At 44.4% G+C, this 6,925-nt stretch overlaps 1 pseudogene; it reads left to right on the top strand.

Moving 5' to 3' along the window:
* The first annotated feature begins 1,591 nt into the window (after positions 1-1,591).
* On the top strand, positions 1,592-2,146 carry LOC116549054 (annotated as a pseudogene).
* Positions 2,147-6,925: the final 4,779 nt, after the last annotated feature.

Below are 6,925 nucleotides of genomic sequence, written 5' to 3'. Positions count from 1 at the left end.
ATTATCTGAGGTGGGGATGGAGGGACAAAACTTTAACAAATTGTTCTCATAAATTGGGGTCCTAAGGAACGTAGGACAGCAAAGTGTTGACAAGGGAAAATTCCAGGGAACAGGTGACTGGGAGAGGGCTCAGGTCTAGCAGCTGACAAGACACTTAGGTTTATCCACCTATGAGCCCAAAACTCGCATAGGATCTGAGTCTATCAGTATGAGGGTTTAAGTAGAACACTAGTTAATTTGTCTTTTTTTTTTTTTTTTTTTTTGGAGACAGTCTGGCTCTGTTGCCAGGCTGGAGTGCAGTGGTGAGATCTTGACTCACTGTAACCTCTGCCTCCTAGGTTTAAGCGATTCTCCTGCCTCAGCCTCCCAAGTAGCTGGGACTACAGGTGCCCGGCACCATGCCTGGCTGATTTTTGTATTTTTAGTAGAGACGGCATTTCACCATGTTGGCCAGGATGGTCTTGATCTCCTGACCTGCCCACCTCGGCCTCCCAAGGTGCTGGGATTACAGGTGTGAGCCACCACAACGGGCCTAATTTGTCATTTATAGTCTCATGAAATCGTGTTTCCCAGATTCTAGCTGCATCAGAATCACCTGGAAGGCTTGCTGAAACTGACCAGGCCTGACTTTCCAGTCTCTGATTCAGTGAGTCTCAGGTGAGACCTGAGAATCCGCATCTGTTACAAACTCCCAGGTGCCCATGATGTTGCTGGCCTTTCTATCACCATTTGAGTGGCATTGTCTCCAAGAAAATGGCTTGGGGACCAAGATGAGATTACAAATGAACACTAGAGTCAGCAGCAAGATGTATGACTTGCTTTAAGATTTTGTTTTGACAATTCTAGTTTGATTCACACACATTGTAAAGAAAAATAAGACAGGATCTAGGAGGTGATTTCCACACATCTAGAAAGGAGGAAAATCATGCTAGAGCATCTGAGTAAAGCTCCAGGTCAAGGATTTTCTTTTTCTTTTATTTTAACTAGTTAATTAATTTAGAGACAGGGTCTCACTCTGTCGCCCAGGCTGAGGTGCAGTGGCACAATCTCAGCTCACTGCAACCTCCACTACCTGGCAAGAGACCAAGACTCCATCTCAAACAAAACAAAACAAAACAAAAAGACAAATTAACTAGTGTTCTACTTAAACCCTCATTCTGATAGACTCAGATCGTATGCGAGTTTTGGACTTATAGATGGATAAACCTAAGTGTCTTGTCAGCTGCTAGACCTGAGCCCTCTCCCAGTCACACCTGTCCCCTGGAATTTTACCTTGTCAACACTTTGCTGTCCTATGTCCCTTAGGGCTCCAATTTATGAGACCAATTTGTTAAAGTTTTGTCCCTCCATCCCCACCACAGGTGGTTTCTTCACTGGGTTTGGAGGTGGTATATTAAACCATTTTCATGCTGCTGATAAAGACATACCCAAGACCAAGCAATTTACAAAAGAAAGAGGTTTAATCGGACTCACAGTTCTACATGGCTGGGGAGGCCTCATGATCATGTTGGAAGGCAAGGAGGAGCAAGTCACATCTTACATGGATGGCAGCAGGCAAAGAGAGCTTGTGTGGAAAGACTCCCACTTTAAAAACCATTAGATCTCATGAGACTCACTCACTGTCACAAGAACAGTGCAGGGAAGACCCAACCCCATAGTTCAATCACCTCCCACCAAATTTCTCCCATGACATGTGGGAATTGTGAGAGTTACAATTTAAGACAAGATTTGGATGGGGATACTGCCAAACCATATCAGGTGGCTGGCAGAGACATGGCTAAATGCATCAAGAAGGTAGGAGTCATCAGTAAATATGGGACCCAGTATGGTGCCTTTCTCAGGAAAATGAAGAAAATTGAAATCAGCCTACAAATAACATTTGCTCCTTCTGTGGCAAAACCAAGATGCAGGGGTGATGTGGCACCGTGGGTCCAGCATGAAAATAGTAGCCGTGGTGCCTGGACCTACAGCCCCAAAGTCAAGTCAGCTGTGAGAAGACTGGAGGAATTGGAAGACCAGTAGGGGCTCCATTTCAAACACTACTGGCCTATAATAGGTTAACTTACATGATTATTTTTAAGGGATCATGTGACCCAGCACTGCTTCCCTTAGGCCAAGATGCCCCAGGGCTGAATTCCTTCTGCTTCAGTCCACTGAAGGTGAACACAGCAACTCCCCAGAGCTGTGCCTCCCCGGTCCCCCTTCTGTCACAGAGTCTCCACGTTCCAAACCCTCCTTCCTCTCTTGAAGGAGGGAGCCTCCAGTCCCCACCAGCCATGTGGCCTTTGGCTATACGAAAGGATAAGGTAACAACTTATTAGCACAAAGTGCTACCTAGCCGATCCTTTGCCTTTTATCATTAACTGGAATGTGTCTTTTGTCATCAACTGCTTAAAGGAGTTTCAGGCCTCAGTAGGAAGAGGTGGAAATGTTCCATTTTCAGGACAAGGGCTCTGGGTCAGTAAGTGCACCTGGAATTGTCTCAGGCCTATCTTCTGATTTAGGCTTTTTAGGGAACCCTGGGGTAAGGAGCCAAAAGCCTAATGGTTCCCTGCTTCTTCCAAAGAGGGTGGCCCAGCAGGATTGGGCGTGGCACCAAAAGAGCCTGTGGGAGGAGGAACTCCTGCCTCTTTCTGCCAGTCTTTCATATTCACTTCCCTACCTAAAGACAGATCCATCTGCTTCCTGTCTCCTTAAATGGGTCCTTGCCTTGCCTGTCCTTGACCTCAAGACTCTTAGCTACATATATTATTATACTAGAGTATTTTAGATCATATTTAATCAATTCTTTGTACCTAACTTCCTAGATGATATGGTTTGGATATTTGTCCTCTCCAAATCTCATGTTGAAATGTTATCCTCAGTGTGGGAGGTGGGGCCTAGTGGGAGTTGTTTGGATCATGGGGGTGGATCCCTCATGAATGGCTTGATGCCCTTTCCATGGTAACGAGTTCATGGGAGATCTGATTGTTAAAATAATCCCAGCACTTTGAGAGGCTGAGGTGGGCAGATCACTTGAGGTCAAGAGTTTAAGACCAGCCTGGCCAACATGATGAAACCCCGTCTCTACTAAAAATACAAAAATTAGCTGGGCATGGTGATGCATGTCCGTAATCCCAGCTACTTGAGGGGCTCAGAGAGAAGAATCACTTGAATCCTGGAGGCAGAGGTTTCAGTGAGCTGAGATCAGGCCACCACTGCACTCTATCCTGGGCAACAGAGCAAAACTCTGTCTAAAAAAAAAAGAGCCTAGGACCTCCCCCTTCTCTCTCTTGCATCTTCTCTCACCATATGACACACCTGCTCCCCCTTCACCCTCTGCCATGAGTAAAAGCTCCCTGAGGCCTCACCAGAAGCTGAACAGATGTTGGTGGAATGCTTGTACAGCCTGCAGAGCCAAATAAATCTCTTTTCTTTATAAATTACTCAGCCTCAGGAATTCCTTTATAGCAATGCAAAATGGACTAATACGCTGGCCTTATTTCCTATCACTTACCTCCCCTCTACCCCTATGTTTTTTCGTTTTTTTTTTTTTGAGACCAGGTCTCACTGTGTCACCCAGGCTGGAGTGCAGTGGTGCAATCTCAGCTCACTACAACCTCTGTATCCCGGTTCAAGCGATTCTCCTGTCAGCCTCCCAAGTAGCTGAGATTACAGGGGTCTGCCACCATATACAACTAATTTTTGTATTTTTAGTAGAGATGGGGTTTTACCATGTTGGCTAGGCTAGTCTTGAACTCCTGACCTCAAGTGATCTGCCTGTCTTAGCCTCCCAAAGTGCTGGGATTACTGGTGTGAGCCTGGCCCCCTATGTTATTTTTACCTCTACTAATATAATGTCTGCCAAGAAAATGTGTCATTGAAATCATCCTTTTTGTTAACAGAGGTATGACTTTGTAGGAAAGCCGTGGCGGGTATTTTGGAGACATAAAATGCAGCATCAGTAACATAGAGCAAAAGGCCTCACTTGAGAATAAGAACGCAAAAGAGAATTAGCAACATATTGTTTCCTTAACTTTAGACTCTGGAGAAGTCAAGGAAGCAATTTAATTTAAGGGCTATTTATGTCAGGGAATTTGGTAGTGCCAGAAAACCTGCAAGTCTGAGGGAAAATTCAGTAAAATAAAAAGAAGCTTGTTGTGTAACAATACTATTAAAATGTCAGCACGCTTCTTGGAGGTGGACCCAGGCAGTCCAAATGAAAGCAGGGAGGTTAAAATGTCACATTGCTCCGCTAAAGGGAACTGCCCTCCCAAACGTGCTATTTGACTTCTGGTTACTTCTCTCCATAATTCAAGTTATTTATGTACCTTGTAGAATCAAAACAAGGCCATGATGGCCTGAGAATAGACTGGTTCATTTTCAGTTTGCAGGAATATAAGTTGAGACTTAAACTTTTCATTTCATTTCTTATCTTTTTTATTTTAATTTTCTTGCTTTTTTGAGACAGGGTCTTGCTGTTTTGCCCAGGCTGGAATGCAGTGGCGTGACAGCAGCTCACTGTAGCTGCCATTGCAGCCTCAAACTCCTGGGTTCCAGCCACCCTCCCAGCTCAGCCTTTCGAATAGCTGGGACTATAAGCATGTGCCACCACACCCAGCTAATTTTTAAATTTTTTTGCAGGGATGAGGTCTTCCTATGTTGCTTAGGCTGGTCTTGAACTCCTGGGCTCAAGAAATCCTCCTGCTTTGGCCTCCCAAAGTGCTGAGATTACAGGTATGAGCCACCATGCCCAGCCTTCATTTCATTTCTTTTTTTTTTAAAAAAAAGGGTTTAATGATTAGTTCAAATCTTAATCTGGAACCACGTGGTGTCTAAATAGAATTAAATAAAAATGTCATTGCTGTCAGATTAAAGACACTACTCTCCAGTAGCTAATCCTATAGTGGCTTCCCCTTACTGCAAAATTAAGAACCAATGCCTCTGTCCTAAATTCAAGAATCTTTATGTTGGGTCTCAACAGATTCATTGGTCTGTGTCACTATTCTCCATCTGAAAATGACAACCTTCCCAAACACGGCTTCTTCCAAGAAGACTGCAGCAATCTCAGCCACCAAACCAGACCCTCTCCTCTTCTGCACTTACTAGAGTTTGTCTGCCTTCCCAGCATTCCTCTCATTTTATCTTGCAATATATGCATTTACTTATCTTTCAGTCCACCTCCCAACCCTCACAATGTAGGCTCTTGGAGCGTGAGAACTGGGGATACTTATCTTTTTTTTTTTTTTTTTTGAGATGGAGTCTTGTTTTGTTGCCCAGGCTGGAGTGCAGTGGTGTGATCTTGGCTCACTGCAACCTCCGCCTTCCAGGTAAAAGCAATTCTCCTGCCTCAGCCTCCCGAGTAGCTAGGCTTACAGGCACCTGCCACCACACCCGGCTAATTTTTGTATTTTTAGTAGACGCGGGGTTTCATCACGTTGGCCAGGCTTGACTCGAACTCCTGGCCTCAAGTGATCTACTAGCCTCAGCCTCCCAAAGCACTGGGATTACAGGCACGAGCCGCCACACCTAGCCAGGGTTCCTTATCTTTGTAATGCCCTGAGTGCTTAAGCAGAGTTAATACTCCGTAAATGTATGTTGATTGATGGCGGGTCAAAAAAATAATTTTATAAAGATATTACCAAGAGATTTGTGCTCAAACCATTCATGCAAGTTGTCTGTGCAAACTGTTTAAGCCCTTAGGGATAGGAATTCTGTAGCCTACCAAGTGAGCCTACTTTTTAATTTAACCACGTTTCAGGACAAAACTTTCATTATTTTGTCAAACCAAAGTATGATGTTTCTGCAATTTTACTCATTTTCTCTAATTTTAGCTTTAATAAAGTTAGAAGCTAGTTGAGCAATTAAATCAGAATCAAAAAGGCTAGTAGAGCAATTTGGTCTGGATAGGAAAGAATCCAAAGCAAACAAAGGAGACTCGACTTTGGGGCAGGCAGGACATCACTGGGTCAACATTGTTTTCCTACTTAAAAGCAAGGTCGTAGGCCCAGCACGGTGGCTCATGCTTGTAATCCCAGAACGTTTGGGAGGCCAAAGCAGGTGGATCACCTGAGGCCAGGAGTTAGAGACCAGCCTGGCCAACATGGTGAAACCCTGGTCTCCCAAAACCATAAAATTAGCTGGGTGTGGTGACAGGTGCCTATAATCCCAGCTCGGGAGGCTGAGGTGGAAGAATTGCTTGAACCCAGGAGGCAGAGGTTGCAGTGAGCCAAGTTCATGCCATTGCACTTCAGCCTGGGTGACAGAGTGAGACTCCATCTCTAAAAAAAAAAATAAATAAATAAAAAATAATAATTTTAAAAAAGCAAGTTTGTGGTTTACTCCACAACTCACTTGACAAAAGCTACCAAACAGCTTCAGTTCTTCTTGTCAGATGAAGATGCATACTTAGGCTGTTACAAGACCATTTGAGGAGATCTTCCTTATTTATTTCCCCCACTTTACTCCCAAAAGGATTTGAGTTGGCTTTATACAAATGCAAACAATATATCAAACTAAAACAGACAAAGAGATAGGGCAAGGAGAAGGTAAAAGTGGAATAGTAAGATGAAGACAACAGTGAAGTTAGTTCACAGAAATGTATGCCAGTAATTCTTGAGCTTCTAAAATTGGCTCTGAGCTTCCTGGGCGCCGAGGCGAAGGGAACATATTGGCTACACATTTCACAGTGTTTAAAATCAAAACCTAGTTCCCTAGCACCTGTGTGCCAGAGCCTGCACCCCACCTCTCAGCGGTCCTCTTTATTTAGGGCCGGTGATCTGGTGCCTGCATGGTGGGCCACGTGTGTTTGAAACTGCAGAGTAGCGAGGAACTCTCAGTTAAGCCTGCGGTCCATCTGTCTTTAAGTATAACGCCTATTATTGACATGAGTGAACCCAACGAGGCTAGCTTCAGGAAATAACCCATTCCCCAGGGCAGCAGCGTG

The sequence above is a fragment of the Sapajus apella genome, unplaced genomic scaffold (assembly GCF_009761245.1).
Source record: "Sapajus apella isolate SASKATOON/1434 unplaced genomic scaffold, GSC_monkey_1.0 scaffold6, whole genome shotgun sequence".
NCBI classification, from domain to species: Eukaryota; Metazoa; Chordata; class Mammalia; order Primates; family Cebidae; genus Sapajus; species Sapajus apella.
This window is presented reverse-complemented; position numbering and strand designations above follow the sequence as displayed.